The sequence below is a fragment of the Podarcis vaucheri genome (genome assembly GCF_965113315.1).
Source record: "Podarcis vaucheri genome assembly, chromosome: 2".
NCBI lineage: Eukaryota > Metazoa > Chordata > Lepidosauria > Squamata > Lacertidae > Podarcis > Podarcis vaucheri.
Genome location: NC_138760.1, coordinates 52,568,716 through 52,585,866, shown reverse-complemented (window position 1 = coordinate 52,585,866; position 17,151 = coordinate 52,568,716). Strand labels below are relative to the sequence as shown.

The 17,151-nt window shown below is 40.6% G+C and overlaps 1 protein-coding gene and 1 long non-coding RNA gene across 20 annotated transcripts in view; one reads left to right on the top strand and one right to left on the bottom strand.

Annotated features, from left to right (window-relative positions):
• Nucleotides 1-17,151, bottom strand: part of TENM2 (teneurin transmembrane protein 2) — a 750,319-nt gene that overhangs the window by 161,330 nt on the left and 571,838 nt on the right. The window lies entirely within an intron of this gene.
• Nucleotides 7,865-10,346, top strand: LOC309527823. The gene is made up of 2 exons (XR_014217381.1): nucleotides 7,865-7,982; nucleotides 10,184-10,346. It is a non-coding gene; the product is annotated as an uncharacterized lncRNA (long non-coding RNA).

The window sequence follows — 17,151 nt, the reverse complement described above, 5'->3', positions numbered from 1 at the left end:
TCACAGAGTCTTTCTCCAAGTGTTATTTTTACCTATGGCCACACATATGTGAAGCTAGGTAGGATTCATAAGCCATTCCTTTGAAGACCTAAAATCTGCCTTTACAAGACAGATGCCTATAGGCAAAGACGATTAATACAAGCATGTTATAGATTCCTTTGCATTTTCATAACTCATTGTAAGAAATGCAGAATATTTCCTTTAAAAAAGGAAAGTTTAAAGGGGAAATAAATCTGCAGTTGAGCAATATCAACTAAAATGGACCAACCAATTTGTGAAAATTGGGTATAAGTTATAGCTAAAAGATCTGGATTTAGACCTAGACTCAAAATGAATATTACAGACATTGATGGATTGGTCTCTGTTAGATGCTAGAGGTTGAAATTTACATCTAAAACAAAGAAGAAATGGCTGATCCCCATTTTTTGAAATATGAAGTCCAGCTGTTAGGGATCTGCCATCAGCCTGAAATGATAAGTAAGACAGCAGAAGCAAACAAGCCAACATTTGGAAAATATTGCATAAGCCCTCAAAAGCAAAGTCCCTCTTCAGCTGGTAGGGCCGGGCGATATCTGGTTTTCAATACTGTGGTATATCAGTAGCTAAATACTGCAATATACTGATATATCATAATGTCTGGAATTTATTTGGCTGCTTCTTTCTTCCTTTTGAGAGCCAGTGTGGTGTAGTGGTTAAGAGCGGTAGTCTCGTAATCTGGGGAACCGGGTTCGCGTCTCCGCTCCTCCACCTGCAGCTGCTGGGTGACCTTGGGCCAGTCACACTTCTCTGAAGTCTCTCAGCCCCACTCACCTCACAGAGTGTTTGTTGTGGGGGAGGAAGGGAAAGGAGAATGTTAGCCGCTTTGAGACTCCTGAAGGGGAGTGAAAGGCGGGATATCAAATCCAAACTCTTCTTCTTCTTCTTCTTCTTCTTCCGCAGGCAATGTATTGGCAGTTCAAATTGTCTGAAACCAGTATCGCAATCTGAGCACCATACTGGTTTCAGACATTTTATCAATATATCACCAAGCACTACTGGATGTAGATCATGCTCTTGAACAGTTAAATTTATCGTTCTTCCAAGGTACATAAAACACAAGAGAAGCTATGTTGGTCCCCTAAGAAAATGCCAACAGTTGTGCAATACCTTTATTTAGAGTAACAAAAAGAGTTACTCCACAAAAGTCCACAAGAGTTACTGTCACAAAAGAGTAGGTAAGCACACTAGGAGTAGAGGAGCCATCTCAAGCTGTTTTACTGAGCCCAAGGAATAAGGAGGCACATTGGACAAGTTTTCTAGAAACATGGAAGTTGTTATGAAGTCACCAATTGTATCATCTTCTGGTTCTGTAAAGATGAGCTGGTTTGGTGTCTTCAGAACAAGACGGACAGATGGATGGATGGAAGGAAGGAAGGAAGGAAAGGGGTGTGTCCAGTGGTGAACTGATACCAGCAACTGCCAACTGCTCCAACAAAATCATTCAGTGTTGCCACCACAAGCAATTTTAACAATGTCAGATAGGGCCGAAACTATTCCTTTACCTTAAGTAAATTCAGGATACTATTAAGTTCTAGAGCTGCAAGGCACAGTCTGAGTGGGACCCAGGAGCAGATGACAGCTGACACATAGAAGTCTGCTGCATCCAGTGAAATATTTACAATTTAAATTGAAAAAGCAAGCCTGAGCCTGCAGCACAGCTATCCTGGGCTTAAAAGGCTAGATATCACAAAATATATTATTTACACAGTTGGAATACAATATATATGCTTCATAAAGTGCAGGTGAAGCTCTACATGCACAGAGTATACACTGAAACATGAAGACCTCTACCAAGTGCTATTTTTCTAGAAAAAGAGGCTCTGGAACTCAACATGAACAACCTCCCTTGTTCTCTTATAATGGCAATGGCACCCACCTGAGAGGTGCCAGAACTCAGTTCTAGTGAGTTCTGGTTGAAAAAAGAGCCCAGTCTCTCTCTTTTTTCATACCAGTGCCAGATTGTTAAATGGCCTAAGTATAAAGAGGACAGATTTGTTTCTTTAATTTCAAAGTGATTGCCATTTGAACCATTCTTCTTCTTTACACCAGCTATTTTCTCTGCAGCAGGTTATAAGTGCATTAAGAAACATAGGCGCTAATACTTCAATCTATATGCAGTTTTCTTTCACAAAAATTCCTGACAGATTTCAAAGGGGGTGTTGCAGCCAAGAAATAAAGAACCAAGCCTACAGGGTTTGGCTTCACTTTGGGATGAACTGTGCTCGCAATTTTAGGAGGCTGCTAAATAAGCAAACTGCAAGACTGCTACCCCTCTAAGTGACTCCCCAACCCTGTAAATTGTAAGACTGTGAGAAAAAGATATCTTGTGATTGGAGCAAGGGGGACAGCTAGATAACTCATTGGCCTTGGTGATGTTGCCATTGCGTATGTATGCACTGAGCACTGCGCAAATTATATCTTGGGTGAGCCAGATTAGCACTGAGTACAGTCATACCTCAGGTTACAGATGCTTCAGGTTGCGTGATTTCGGGTTGTGCACCGCGCCGAACCCAGAAGTACCGGAATGGGTTACTTCCAGGTTTCGGCGCTTGCGCAAAAGCGCTAAATCGCGCTTTGCGCATGCACAGAAGCGTCGAATCGCAACCTGTGCGTTCGCAGACATGGCGCTGTGGGTTGTGGATGCTGCGGGTTGCGAATGTGCTTCCCGCACGGATCACGTTCACAACCCGAGCGTCCACTCTATTTGATTTCCCTAAGATGTATGATCTTTACACATCTTTTGCTCACACAATGTATAAGGTTCTGAGAATATGCCTAATCATAGGTTCTGTGATTGGTTTCATAGGTTATGCGATTCTGAGGGTTCATGGCACTGGGTAATCAGGACAGACTGGAGATTCTGCTGGTTTACCGCCCGAGTCTGATCTCAGAAGCAGTGTTGAAAACTCCCAAACTGCTGGTTCTGGGAGACTTCAACATTCATACTGAGGTGGTTGGCTCTGGGGTGGCTCAAGACTTTATGGCTACCATGAGAACCATGGGGCTGTTCCAACATGTCACTGGCCCAATGCATATCCCAGATCAGACTCTGGGTCTTGTATGGGTGGGATGGGAAGGGACTGGATGGGAAGAGCGTGATCTGAAGGTGGGGGATATAGGACATCTATCCAGGGACGCGGACTTATAAAAAATATTGGGGGGGCCCGGGAAAGCTCGCGAAATGTAAATAAGCTCATGAATATGCAAATAAGCTCATGAATATGCAAATAAAGTGGCGCCGCCCCCTCATGAGCGAATAGGAGAGAGCGTGCTGCTGCCTATTTATCAGCTCCGGAACAGCTGATATGCGGGAAACCTGGGGCTAGAGGCAAGAGCCCCCGCCCCCGGGGATTCCCTAATCTCGCTGGGGACGGCCGGGGCTCTCCGGCTAGGGCGCGCGGCTGGCTGGCTGGCGAGGGAGCAGGTGGGGAGGAGGCGGGGGACGGCGGCGGCGCCCGAGATTATTGGGGGGGCTGAGCCCCCCCAAAAAATTTTTTGAGGGGGCTCAAGCCCCCTCAAGCCCCATGGAGTCGGCGCCTATGCATCTATCCCTTGTCATGGTCAGATCACTTCCTATTGTGCTTTACATTTTCAGTACTCTGTCCATCCTGGACCTATTGGGATGGTCCGCCCTGAGAGGCTGATGGATCCAGTAGGCTTCCAGAAGACTCTGGGGTTTTTTCTGACTGATATGACTTGCCCTCCTGTTGAGACCCTGGTCAATCTGTATCCATACGGCTTGGCCATCAACACAATTGCTCCTGAGTGCCCTCTTCTTCTTTGTGGAGCCCAATTGGTTCTGTGGTATACTCCCAAGCTTAGGGCAAAGAAGCAAGCTGGGAGACGGATTGAACACAAGTGGAAGAAAACTCCAGATGAATTCAACCAAACCATGGTGAGTGCACATTTTGGAGCTCACTCAGTGACAGTGAAGGCAACAAAGAAGGCATACTTTAAGCTTCAATTGCATCCTCACTATGTCACCCAGCAGAGCTTTTCCGGGTAGTGCAGAGTGACACAGAATGCCTTCTGCCAGCTTTGGCTGGTGGCCCAGCTATGCCCTATCTTGACAGGGTTGGCCTAACTTCTGTGGTATACATTCTGATAACCTCTAAGCTGGATTACTGTAATGTGTTATGTGTAGGGCTGCCTCTGAAGTTGGTTTGGAAACCTCAGCTGGTGCAAAATGCAATAGCCAGGCTGCTAACTAGAGCAAGACGGTTTGAGTATATAACACCAATCCTGGCACAATTGAACTGACTGCTGATTAGTTTCTGGGCCCAATTCAAAGTGCTGCTTTTGACCTATAAAGTCATATATTGCTCAGGATTTCAGGATCGCCTCTCTCCACAGACCCTGCACTTGTCACACGACTCCTTTCTCTATGCCCCCCATCCCAGAGAAGTTTGGAGGGTGGCAAAAAGAGAACAAGCCTTTTCTGTGATGACTCCGATTGTGGAAGCCTCTCCTCAGAGAGGCTTGCCTGGCACCATGCCAGGAAAAAAACATTCCTCTTTACCCAGGCTTATGGCTATTAAACAATCTATGTCCTATGAAAGTGTGGGGAAAGGATTGTTATGATGATGACTATTTTACTAGTAGGCTGTCAGCTGTCAGTATGTTTTTTATTATGATTTTATCATTGATGTTTTGGAATGTGCTTCTAATGTTGTACACCACTCTGAGATGGTATATTATATTATTATTATTATTATTATTATTATTATTATTATTAACAGGTTCTCTGAAACAATACCAAAATATATACATTTTTAAAAGCAAGCCTTGGAATCATAGGGAGTGTGGTTATGGGTGGGTGGAGAGGCATTGTAAAAGCATATATGATAAATACAAGAGAGGGAACAAGAAGGTTGCTGACTGAGTAAATGTAAATAAGAATGCAGCAGGCATGTAACAAAATACTTTAAACACATCCTTTGTAAGGCACCCTTATATATGACGTAGCTGTCACAAACAGTGTCGAATGCTGTAATTGAAAAGATATCTGAACAATTATCAGGCAGACACTGTAACATTACTCTTGGCAGAATGAAAGCACTGATACTGCACATCAAGCTGGTGCAGTGAAAAATAAGATAGGATTACACATAATATTGTCCCAATATTTTTAGTCTTCTTTTTCACTGAAAGTAATATATTGCAGATGTACTAGCATTAACACATTTGTCTCCATTTCCTGACAATTCTAAAGCTAATGGATTCTAGGATGAAGATGTGACGAAATCAATAAAGAGCACATTTTAAAGACTACATATGATGTAACACTTTGCTTCTGGGTTTAAAAAACAGTGTGGTTTTTGTCACATCTACAGATATGCTATGCTGGAATCCCACACCTACCCCACATAGAAATATCAGTGAAAGGTACAACTCTATGATTCTATGTGAACAGTATTGGTTGTCAGCTGGCAGAATGGGAAATTTCAGGCTCACAGAGGTCTATGGCAGACACCCATAATAAGGTTACTGTTATTTCCCTCTCCTACAATTTTTACCCATATACTTGCTATCTGTCTGCCACACTCTAAGTCATGATTCTTTTCACTAGTGTACACATCATTTACATATAATGCTTCTCCTCCACCCTTCCTATTCCTATTTCTTTTGAGCACGTTGTATCCCTCAATTTCTACATCCCATTCATGAGTTTCATCCCACTAGGTTTCAGTAATACCTATTACATGTTATGCGCCATCCTGTATTAAGAGCCCTGCCCCATAAACTAAGAAGTCCTGAACATTATAACCTTCTCCTATAGGGAAATTGCTGCATCCTCCCACCCTACCTAGATCATTTTGGCTGACTTTTCTGGATCTTTTCTACCTCTACAATATCCTTTCTGAGGTGCGGTCACCAGAACTGTACACAGCATTCCATGCAAGGTCACACCAAAGGTTTTCACAAAAGCATTAGAATATTGGAAGTTTTCAGTCCTTTTCCTAATGATCCCTAACAATGGAATTCACCTTTTTCACAGGTACTGCACATTGGGTTTGTGTATCACTGAACTATCCACCACAACCACAATATATTTTTTCCTGGTCTGCACCACCAGTATAGACCCCAACTGTGCATCTATATGTGAAGTTTATGGCTTTATTTTATTGCCTCAGTGTGGATCACTTTATGCTTGCAGCTCTGTTGTTCAGTTTTGTAATGTCTCTGGACAAAGAAGTCAAAACTTAATGCTGGTAATCGAAAATGAGTAATATGAAGAGAAAGCAATTGTCTGATCACAGCAAGTCAACTTTAACTTTTGTAATTAATGCATGTTGTACTGTTAATTAAATTGTATCACATCAAATTTAATTCCCTTGCATGAAAATTGGTGCCTCACTATGGACAATTCAGAGAAAATTGTCTTGGCCCACTGCTCAGTATTATCAAAAGCGTTCACTGTGCTTGGCAAGACTTGCAGGGGGGGGGGACGTTTTCAGATGTTGTGTTACTTACATTAGCATTATCCTTACAGTGCATTGGAAAATTCTGAATAATAATAAAAAAGCAAAATTCCAGCAATATCTAAGACTTTAGAGACAAAATTCACAAGAAGCAGTTGCAAAGAAGTCTCAGTTCATGCCAGGCAACATATTTACAGAAGACTGGCTTGAAATATATTTGCATCTCTGGCATGGTAAAACATTAATGGTAGGTAATAATTTATTCTGTCTTTCATACCTTCTTAAACTCATAGAAATGGAGAGCAATTAACTGAAGTCAAGGAAGCAGTTGCTCAGAGATGTAGCACAGCATAATGTCTACAGTAGGAGTAAAAGAACCCGTCAAGTTCGTCATTTTTCTCATTGTCCCTCCCTCTACAATACTTTAAAATTTACAACCTTTGGCTACTGACAGACACACACACAACTTCTGAACTGGGAACTATGGTGAATGGTTTGTAAATAGGCCAAGATCCAGAAGCCATATTTAAATATGGCATCAAAATCTGGTTTGTTTGGAACACATTCACCATAGTTCCCACTGCAGGTGTAAAAGGAAGTCATGATTAATTGCAGCTTCCTGGTTTGTTTTGCAAAAAGATTGGTGTACCCACAGTGTATCCATATCCTGGTTTATTAAGTCAGGATTTGATCAGCCAAACGGGCCACTAAATTAACACATCAGTTGTAAAATGACTGCAAATGTGTTTTGTAGAATATGGCTTCAGAAATCACTGCACCATTAAATCAAAACCTTGTCTTGTGTATATCGAAGTGTACCATCCATTTCAGTGACAAATAAGTTCCCCATTAATGTATCCTTTTGATTGCAGGAACACTGTTTAGAGTACCTATCTCTATTATAAAAATCACAGTTTCCTTTTGCCTCCTATTTGCTAGCATTAATCACAAACAGCATGGTTCCATGTTTAATTTCAATCACAGCATCTATTTCTCTCAGGGAAAAAATTAGGTTCTTATTAAAACATTTAACCTCGGTAGTTTGTATTTCTCCTAATAAGGTGAAGGGGTTTTAAAAGGGGGGGGGAGAGAAATAATTATACTAAAAACTTTACAGCACATCACTTGTGAATTTTGCATCATGTTATTTTTAATTAATGCAGCAATGCCTGGAGACTCATGGGCTCTCCAATTTAATAAATGAAAGGAAGTAAATAAAACAAAACAAATAAAGTGTGGTATCAAAATCTCCCTGGCAGAGGTTCTCTGTGCTACTAAGACTTTAAAAGGATAATGTTAAGAGAATATAATTGTCTCTCCACCCCCTCACTTTTGCATTGTGACATCAAAGCAATTGTTTTCTCTATATTTGCAACATTTGATTGTAAAATAGGTCTGCAGCGTTTTGAGTTAAATAACAACACAGGGACAGAGGCAAAGGCTGAACACAACCTAATGGTTTAAGAGGTGGTAAAGCTTGGAGAAATCTGGTGAATCAGGCACAGAACCTGAAGGAATCTGGTGAGTGAGGAATACAGCCAAGATAGAATGTTTTGCTGCAACTTTTAACAGCAATGGACTACTCCTCCCCTCCAATTTTGTACCGAGTCTTCCACCTCCACTTCCTTCCTTTTTCTTGGTCTAGGAAAGGAGAAGGGAGAAAGTCTTGTGAGTGGGCAGAAGATGGCAGGTCTGACCAGGCAGGAAGACTGCCACCTGTAGTCACTGATGCGAGATTCAAGGACTCCCAAAGTGCATAGCCTGGGGCAGTTGTCAATATCTGCCTCCTTCTCTAGGGACAGCCCTGGCTCCAACTAGCTTTTCATTTAAGAGTTAACTAATCAGTTTAAAAATATATCCCACGCTAAGAGCAGCCTGTTCTTCCATGTTTTCTAATCTCCATAAACAGATCAAAAAAGAGAAAACAAGCCCAAAGGAAGCAAACTTCAAATGTTGCAATCGGCATTTACACTTAAAAAAATATTTTATGCCAGTTTCTTTGCTGGCCAAAATGAGAATTTATATGATCACCAACAATTATTTTTTGACATTTCCACAGAATGAAGTATATTAAGAATTTTCAGAGGCCTACATAAAACTTTAGTGGGTAGCTTTTTCATGCTGTTCATTTCTAAAGTTTTGGCTTTATGTGTAAAATAAGTATATGGTAACTTTGGTAACTTTGGATATATAACAGATACGTAATGGTAAATAATATTTTTCTTTGAACATGGAACCCATGGAGGGAAGGAAGGAGGTCCGAAGGTTTGAAAGAACCTTTTATTTTAATATTTTGAAATGGTTAAAGACAAAATGTATAAAATTATGTAAAACCTATAAACATTTTTTTTATAAAAAATAAGTAAATTGTAAAACTCTCGAACTGCTGAATTGTGAGGATTTCACAGCGACTCTGGGTTAACACATGGTTAACACTCCTGTGACTATTTAGCTCGGAAAAGACCAGAGGAGGCAGTAAGAATCTTTTATTGGTTAATTGTAAATCCCATTCTTTATATTAGAAGTAATCAATAAAGTATTTTCCATTGAACTGATTTCATCCAAGTTCAATAATGTGTTACTTTTAACACATTATTATTATTAAACTAAGAGCAGCCATTTAAATTTCACTGCAAAACACAGCTAAAATAGAAAAAGCAAGAAAATATATCCCAGTATTAATTAACTGTACTCTTCAGTCAATTAACTGCAAATTCAATAATTTGTTTAACGGCATCATATGGCATGTACAGCTCAATTTCTTTTTTCAGTTCAATATCAATCAGCAAAAGATGCTTAAACACACACACATATTTACATGTCATTATGCTAGTATGGGTTAAGTAGCCTTTCAGGTCACTGCAAATTCAATCAAAAGCTTATTGCTTTCAGTGCATAAGTGGTCTGCAAAGCAATATATTAATATGAGGCTTGCCGTGAAGAACTTGACTATTTGTGCTTTCGGTTAGATTATTTCCAGGATCCACCCTCTTGTCGACATAGGTATTTTCAAGTGATTTTGACCACCCTTACCCATGTTGATCACAGCAGGGCAAAAGATTCCTTCTACAGTTTCTCTAGAGCTATTCATATAAATCTCATCACACACTGGGAATGGCATGTAACCTTTCTTGCCACAACAAGGAGAGTAAAACAACATCTAGGGATTAGTAGGAAGTAGGAAATGAGAACTCCTGAATCCTGTGCTGCCTAATGTAAAGAATAACAGTAAAAACTCACAGTCAAGCAAACAGAATTAAAACTCTTGGGGGCTTATAATACTGTAAACGCAACCATAACCACTTTTAGTCCTAGACAAACATGCCAAAGTGACTGTGGCCAAGATCTGCTTGTATTCTTAATAAACCATATTTATACTATTAAGTGGAATTAATGAGGGAGGCGGGAGGATAATGTTTTAAATAATAATAGAAAGCAAAATGAAACATTTTCAGAGACACACTCCAGATGAGCAGCAAATTTTGTTCTGTGGGTCAGACATGCAACAGAGGGTTACAGAAAATCATGGGACTTTCCTAATACTGCACAAGTCAAACTAAATCACAGAAGTAATTTGTAATCTCTGCTGCATGTGTGATTTTTTAAACCAAATTTTATTTTATATGTAACAACTCAAGAGAAACACAATAAAAAGGACCACCTGAAGAAGAAAAAAATAAAAACTGCATTTCACTTACTAAAATAACTTTGTTATTTTGCAGGGTCACTGTAAGGACCAGTTTCAAAATCTCAACACAATAAATCCAGATAAGAAGATACATTTCAAGCTAATAATTCCACAAACCAGGTTATGATGCTGGGACTCTATGAAAGGTGTTTTCATTTGCAACATGATCAATAAATACTTGCCATGCAATATTAAAAGTGTCTTTCTTAAGCTGCCCTTAAGGAAGCATACCTTTTGTGACATATTTTCCAGTACTGCCAGACTTTATCATACCAGGCCTTGAGAGAAACGCCCTACAAGTTTTTTTAATAATTAGTAACCAACATTCAGCCAGCCATAGGGCTAAGAAGGTCTGCACTTGTCATCCTTGTCAGTTGTCTTTAATTTCAGTGAAGATTTTGTTTGGAAAAGAAGCTACTGTGGAACAGTCCCATCAAAGAAGGAAATCGGTCCCGTTCTTATTTCTGTACCACCAACAGGCAGGGAAGCTATTGTAGAGAGAGTGGCATAACACTGCAGTAAGACGATCCCACAAACGTCCTGCCCCACTTGACTGCTTCAATTAGTGGAACTGGCACTATTAGTGGAAGTGCCACATAATACCCATTCCACATTGGTAAGAACTTAATCTTTTAGTGTGGCACCACGTATACTTTGGAACTCCCTGCCTATTGATATCAAGCAGGTGCCTTCACTGTATTATTTTCTGTACAAGCTAAAAATATTCTTGTTTAGGCAAGCGTATCCAGGTGCTTAGAAATGCTGGTGTCCATTTTAATCTGTTTTAGTATTGTAACATTTTGGAGAAAAAGTTCCTAAGCCGGTGCAATCTCCTCTCCTGCCCTTATTGAAACTGACTGAGACTGCTTTATTTACTTTATTTTATTTTATTTACTGCATTTATAGCCCATCTTTTTCTCCAAGGAGCTAAAGGTAGCATACATGGGTCTCCCCCTCCTCATTTAATCCCGACAACAATCCTGTGAGGGCAATCCATTGAGAAGCAGTGACCAGCCAAAGGTCACTCAGAATGCTGGTCTTTGCCCAAACAAGTGTGAGTAGGGATGGGGCAGGGCCAAGGACTTAAGCCTAGCTGTCTGGCTGGATGCAGAGGAGTGGAGTGATGCACCAGCTAGGGAACCCCCAAGAGAACCCCAGGGGAAGACGGTTCAAGAGTCAGGGGATTGGTGGTGGGATGACAATGCATGGTCAGAGGGAGAAGAAGGAGCAGACTGAGAGGGGGTGGTGTCGGAAGCTGAAGACGTAACAGGGTTTTGGTGAGCCAGAAGAGTCTGTGGCAGAGAGCAGTCCAGAATCAGAGGTATAAGCGGGGGGCGGGGAAGAGGCAGAGATCAGTCAGGCTGCTGAAGAAGTCAGTGGGTCTCCCCCTCCTGCTGAAACCAGCTCCTTTCCCCCTGGTCTCCCAGGATCAGAAAAGGTATGAAGAGGGCAGAGCAGAGACTGACTCATCAACAGAGTCTCAGGTTGCTTGGTAAGGATCTGGGAGTGGAGGAGGCTTAGGCAGCTGTAGGACGGTGGGGATCTTCAGTCCTTGCAGATGCTTCATTGGGGCAAGATCTACTGGGAAGAGTTGCTGTGCTCACTAGGCCTGCTCTCTGGAGCTGTCTGTTTCTTTGAATAAAGAATTAACTTCACTGACGTGTGAGTTATTACTGACTGGCTTCCAGCACCTGTCCTGACAGTAATGGACATTTCATTTGAATATATTCCATCAACACTCAGGGTGAGATTTGTATCAGGGTAGGTATGGCCCTCTCAGCCACTAGTTAATTGAGACTTACTATACATGATGTTCATTACATTGCTCAAAAATCACATGATGTTTTTTAAATAGGTGCAGGGCTGCAGAGAGATTTTTCTTCTTTAAATAGATTTTATGAGGTAAAATTTTGTTTTTAAAGTAGTATTTATAGGAATTAATTCTGTATACATTATATTCACTTGCTGCTAGGAGCTGTAAGAAATATAATGTATATTCAATAGTACTGCAGGTGATTGGAGCAGTTGAACTGTGAGTTAACGTTCTGTCAAAACAAGAACTGCTTTGAGAGAAAGGTCCTATATATAGCAGACTGAAATTGTGGGACAATTCATCCTAATATAACAAAATAGGCTTAAGTCTAATGCATGGAGGGGTTGAGACCATAGACTAAGCTATCTTGCAAGGTTTAGCTAGGTGACACACCCTAAGCTTGGGAGGAAGGGTTATATCAAAGCCTTTGTTCTCTCTCTCTTTTCCACCATGCAACCAACCAGTAAGGATGTCTGGACTGGTTGCTCCAAGCATAGACTGTGTGGCTTTATTTGTATTTCTATACAAATAATTTAGAAACACTTATTAATTTTGAAACTAAGCTGTACTGCCTGTCTTTTCTTGCTACTCTATGGAAAAGCACATTAATCTTATCTTTGGTAAGTTAAAAATGGTTTTTCTTACAAACTCTTCAAACATGCGGTCTCTTTCTACACTTAAGGGGAAATGGGAAACTCTGGAACTAAGGAGGAGATATTTTAAAGGTCTAACAGCCTCTACTTCCACACTCTACTTTGCCACATGTTTTGTGATTTTAAATCTCACCAAAGAGTACTTGCCTCAAACCTGGATCTAGGCACCCAGTTCTTTAGCCAAATTACAAAAAAAACAAAACTAAAATACCAACAGAAACCTGGTGAATTTATAACCAGACAGATCATTGGACATTCTGCCTCACCCCATTAGACCAGATTTGTGGCCTGATGCAAGGGGAGAGTTCCACTCAAATTTAAAAATATTAGCTGGAAGGAGAATTTGATTGAGCATAAAAGGCTGGTCAAGTCATTCAGCCTTTGGAGACTGTCCTTGCGGTCAGGTCATCATGTGAAGCAGCAGCAGAATCTGGAAGTGGGAGCGAAAGGCCAGGAAAAGGAGACTGTGGCTTGCAGAGGCTAGGGAAGCCTGAAAGGAGCCAAGAATTGGAATCACAGGTTGTAGTGGAAAGTCTGTGAAGGAATGAAATGATCACAAGAGTGAGACATTGAGGGAACTTAGCAGCCAAGGGTCAGCACCACTTTGCAGTGCCCGAAATAGCAGAAGTTGCTGTGCCCAGATGAAGACTTTGAAGGGGTCTGGTTTGAAGATTGAGTGTCTCTAGAGCATGAGGACCAAATAGAAAACTTGGCAGGTGCAGCCCTCAGTGCCAACTGGTTAGGAGTTAACCAGGTTGGGGGGGGGGTAGGGTACTGAGGCTAGGTTTAAATACAGTGAAGAACTCTATTCTAACAGCAGCAGAGGAAGGAAAATTATTTCCAGAGGGTGGTGGTTTAAACATCACTGCATACCCAGTTTACAAAAAAAGACATGAATGGAAGCAACAAAGCTAACATCACGTGTAGATATGATAGTATGGCAACTAAACCAGGAGAAAACCCAGAAAGCCTATATGGTAAGAGAAAGTAGTCCATTACTAAGAATGTCTCTAATCAGAAATTGTCAAATGTAAGTGTAAAAGGTCAAGTGGAATTCAATCTTGAAATCTTGCACAGAACGAAGAAAATAGCAAACTATGTATATATGAAGACAAAGGCAGAACAAATATGCAGTGGCGTACAAGGAATAGAAAGGAGATTAAATAGTACATGGCCAAAAAACAACAGCACCCCACAGTCAAGATTTCGCCTCAGTTTTTGAACTCAACAGGCCCGTATTAAAAAGAAGATGGGGATCATACATTTAGTGTATTTTTCATCTTTGTTGGAAGCCGCCTGAGTGGCTGGGGAAACCCAGCCAGATGGGCGGGGTACAAATAATAAATTATTATTATTATTATTATTATTATTATTATTATTATTATTATTATTATTAGACTATGAGTGTTAGCAATTATGATGTTGTGAAGACAGCTCTTCATGTTTTCAATAAATGGAATAAGAGTAAACCTGGGAGTCAGCTTAACTTCAGTGGTGACTAAAGCCCCAGAAGCAATTGTAACAAAGGAGTGAGAAAAAACAGAAATGTGTGAAACCATCACCTGCTTTCTGTGAGCCTTTTAAGTGCACACAAGCAGAATGCACATTAATTTACAAATCTGTTTTTTATAAAATGTTAGACACTGGACATACACCATGGTGTAAACAGGGCAATTCAAGCTAAAGGGAAGGAAAGTAACTGTTTCTGTATTTCTGAGAACTAATAGCTGTTTCTTGCACAGCTTCATTGTTTCACTATTATCTGTTAATACAACAGCAGACAAAGTGCAGCTGTGGTCCTCAGCATATTCGGCATTTCTTGTCTGAGCATAATCCCTCAGGTAATGAAAAACCCATTTCTATTTCCACATCCTCACTACTCTTCATAGTGAAGGCCCTTGCAGCCTGTTTCCCATTTATTGAAGCTTATTCCTCATCCAAGCTGTCTGGTTAGTATTAAAGAATTAGCTTTTAAAATGCTGCTTTGCCAATATTTATTTTAGGATTTTTCCGATAAATTCCTGAGATTTAAAACTATCAAGAACCCAAATATTCTAAACCTAAATATCTGATCCACACCAGAGAACTCTAGTGACTTTTAAATACCATTTAGGTTTGTAAAGAAATGGATTACGTATACCATATTTTAAAATCAAGAGTTAACAAGATAAGATTAGGCTCAAAAATTGAAGCTACTATATACTCATGTTAGAGTAAGAATAATCTTCAAGCCTCTGAATATTTACAACAGGCAGGTCCACAAAGGGCCGTCTGCCTTTATAGCATTCTGAACACTGTTGGAAATGGCTTTGTCCTGATTCCTTTAATCATGTAATAATGGTTACTATACAAAGAAACTGAGTGCAACAGTACATAATTGTTGCCTTGAACATTCTTAAAGGTTGCGGTTTTATAACTCTTTTAAGATCCTTTTTCTGTTTTCTTCCTCTTTTGTGCACTCACATTACAATTATGCCTTTATATCAGTGGTATCTCTTGGCCCTCCAGATGTCGCAGGACTTAAACTTCTATCAACCCCAGCCAGCATGGTCAATCACCAGGAGCGGTCTGAGCTGTAGATCAACAAATCTGGAGAGGTACAGGTTCTGCATGGTAAAATGGATCATTTTCATCTTCTAATTATATTTGATGTTTACTCAACCCACCCCTGCATAGTCCCAAATGTGCACTAGGGCAGTTGAATAGTGACCAATGTAGCATTTGTAAACTTCTTGACATAATATTTTGTTTTAGCGAATAAATGCCTCCATTTGTACATGTGGTCAGCACCAAGTCCACATGGGAAGTTGTAGTGCCCACAGGAATTTACACAGAGCTATGGCAACACCCTGATATTTATTTCTTTTCAACCCAATGTTTATCACTGCATTTATCATGTCATTTTGTTGTTTAGTCGTGTCTGACTCGTCGTGACCCCATGGACCTGAGCACGCCAGGCAGTCTTCCACTGCCTCCCACAGTTTGGTCAAACTCATGCTGGTAGCTTCAAGAACACTGTCCAACCATCTCGTCCTCTGTTGTCCCCTTCTCCTTGTGCCCTCCATCTTTCCCAGGGAGTCTTCTCTCTTCTCATGAGGTGGCCAAAGTATTGGAGCCTCAGCTTCACAATCTGTACTTCCAGTGAGCACTCAGGGCTGATTTCCTTAAGAATGGATAGGTTTGATCTTCTTTCAGTCCATGAGACTCCCAAGAGCACCATAATTCAAAAGCATCAATTCTTCGGCGATCAATTCTTTATGGTCCAGCTCTCACTTCCATACATCACTACTGGGAAAACCATAGCTTTAACTATACGGACCTTTGTTGGCAAGGTGATGTCTCTGCTTTTTAAGATTCTGTCTAGCTTTGTCATTGCTTTTCTTATCATATCATATCATATCATATCATATCATATCATATCATATCATATCATATCATAGAAGTCCCATTTTTAAAAGAGGATTTCATACTAATGAACATCATATAATTTGTTATCACCTGGTTAGCAAATTTTCTTTTCAATTTCCCAGTCTCAAACGCAACATTAACAAAATTGTCAACTGGTACCAGTACGTCAGTGACTGTTTCTGTGTTTGCCCTTTATTTCAACATAATCACATTTCCCATAGGGTCTTTATTTACTATGTTTGTGTTGTTTGTTGTAATTTATGAAATAAAAAAACATTTCTTGTTAGTTCACCAGATGAGAAAGCAAACGATCAATACAATAAAGCACAATTAACTTATTCCTTTTTTTCTTGGAGAACTTTATGGGGGAGGGAATAGAGAACATCTGAATCATCTTGCATGTCACACTTCTGATTGTTTTATTCATGTGTAAAGAGTCTGTAGGTTGACATTTTCAGGGAATTACCCACTGTTATTATATGCTATTGTACTACAATATTAAGGGCTCTGAGAGACACATCAACAGCAGCAACACAGTAAGGAAGTCCTGGTCGATGTGGGACTAACATTTAGCTGCTTCAAAAGTCAGTTCTAGGCCAAGAGACTCAACTGCAGAATGACATTTGTTGGAACATCAGGGAACAAGGATAAAACCTTATATACACCGTTGCCTTTCTTTAGTGACTATCTATAAATTGGATCCTCCTAAATGAGGGTCCATGTTGCGCATGGGCCATAGGCGTCACCCCCCCCATCCATGGGAGGGGTAGGGGATGAACCTGAGCCATGCAATGGCCCAATGACCGCGCGTTGGCTTATTGGCCAATCAGGAGTGGTGGTGAGATCGAGTGGGGCCTTTAAAAGGTAGTGGTGCGTAGCTGGGGAGTTTACCTTGCTTCACGCCGCTGAACACCCACCCACGCGCCCTAGTGTTTTAGGTTTGCTTTGGCCTTGCTCTTGACTTTGGTTGGTCACCTTTTTTAGAATAGGGGCCAGGTAGGAATTTTTCCCATTTGGCAGATTGACATGGGCCTTTTGGTTTTCGCCTACCTCTTAGCAATTATCACAACTTTGTAAGGTTTGGTGGTTAGGCATTGGCTTAGTGAGTTGGGGGGGGAGGTGTGGCCA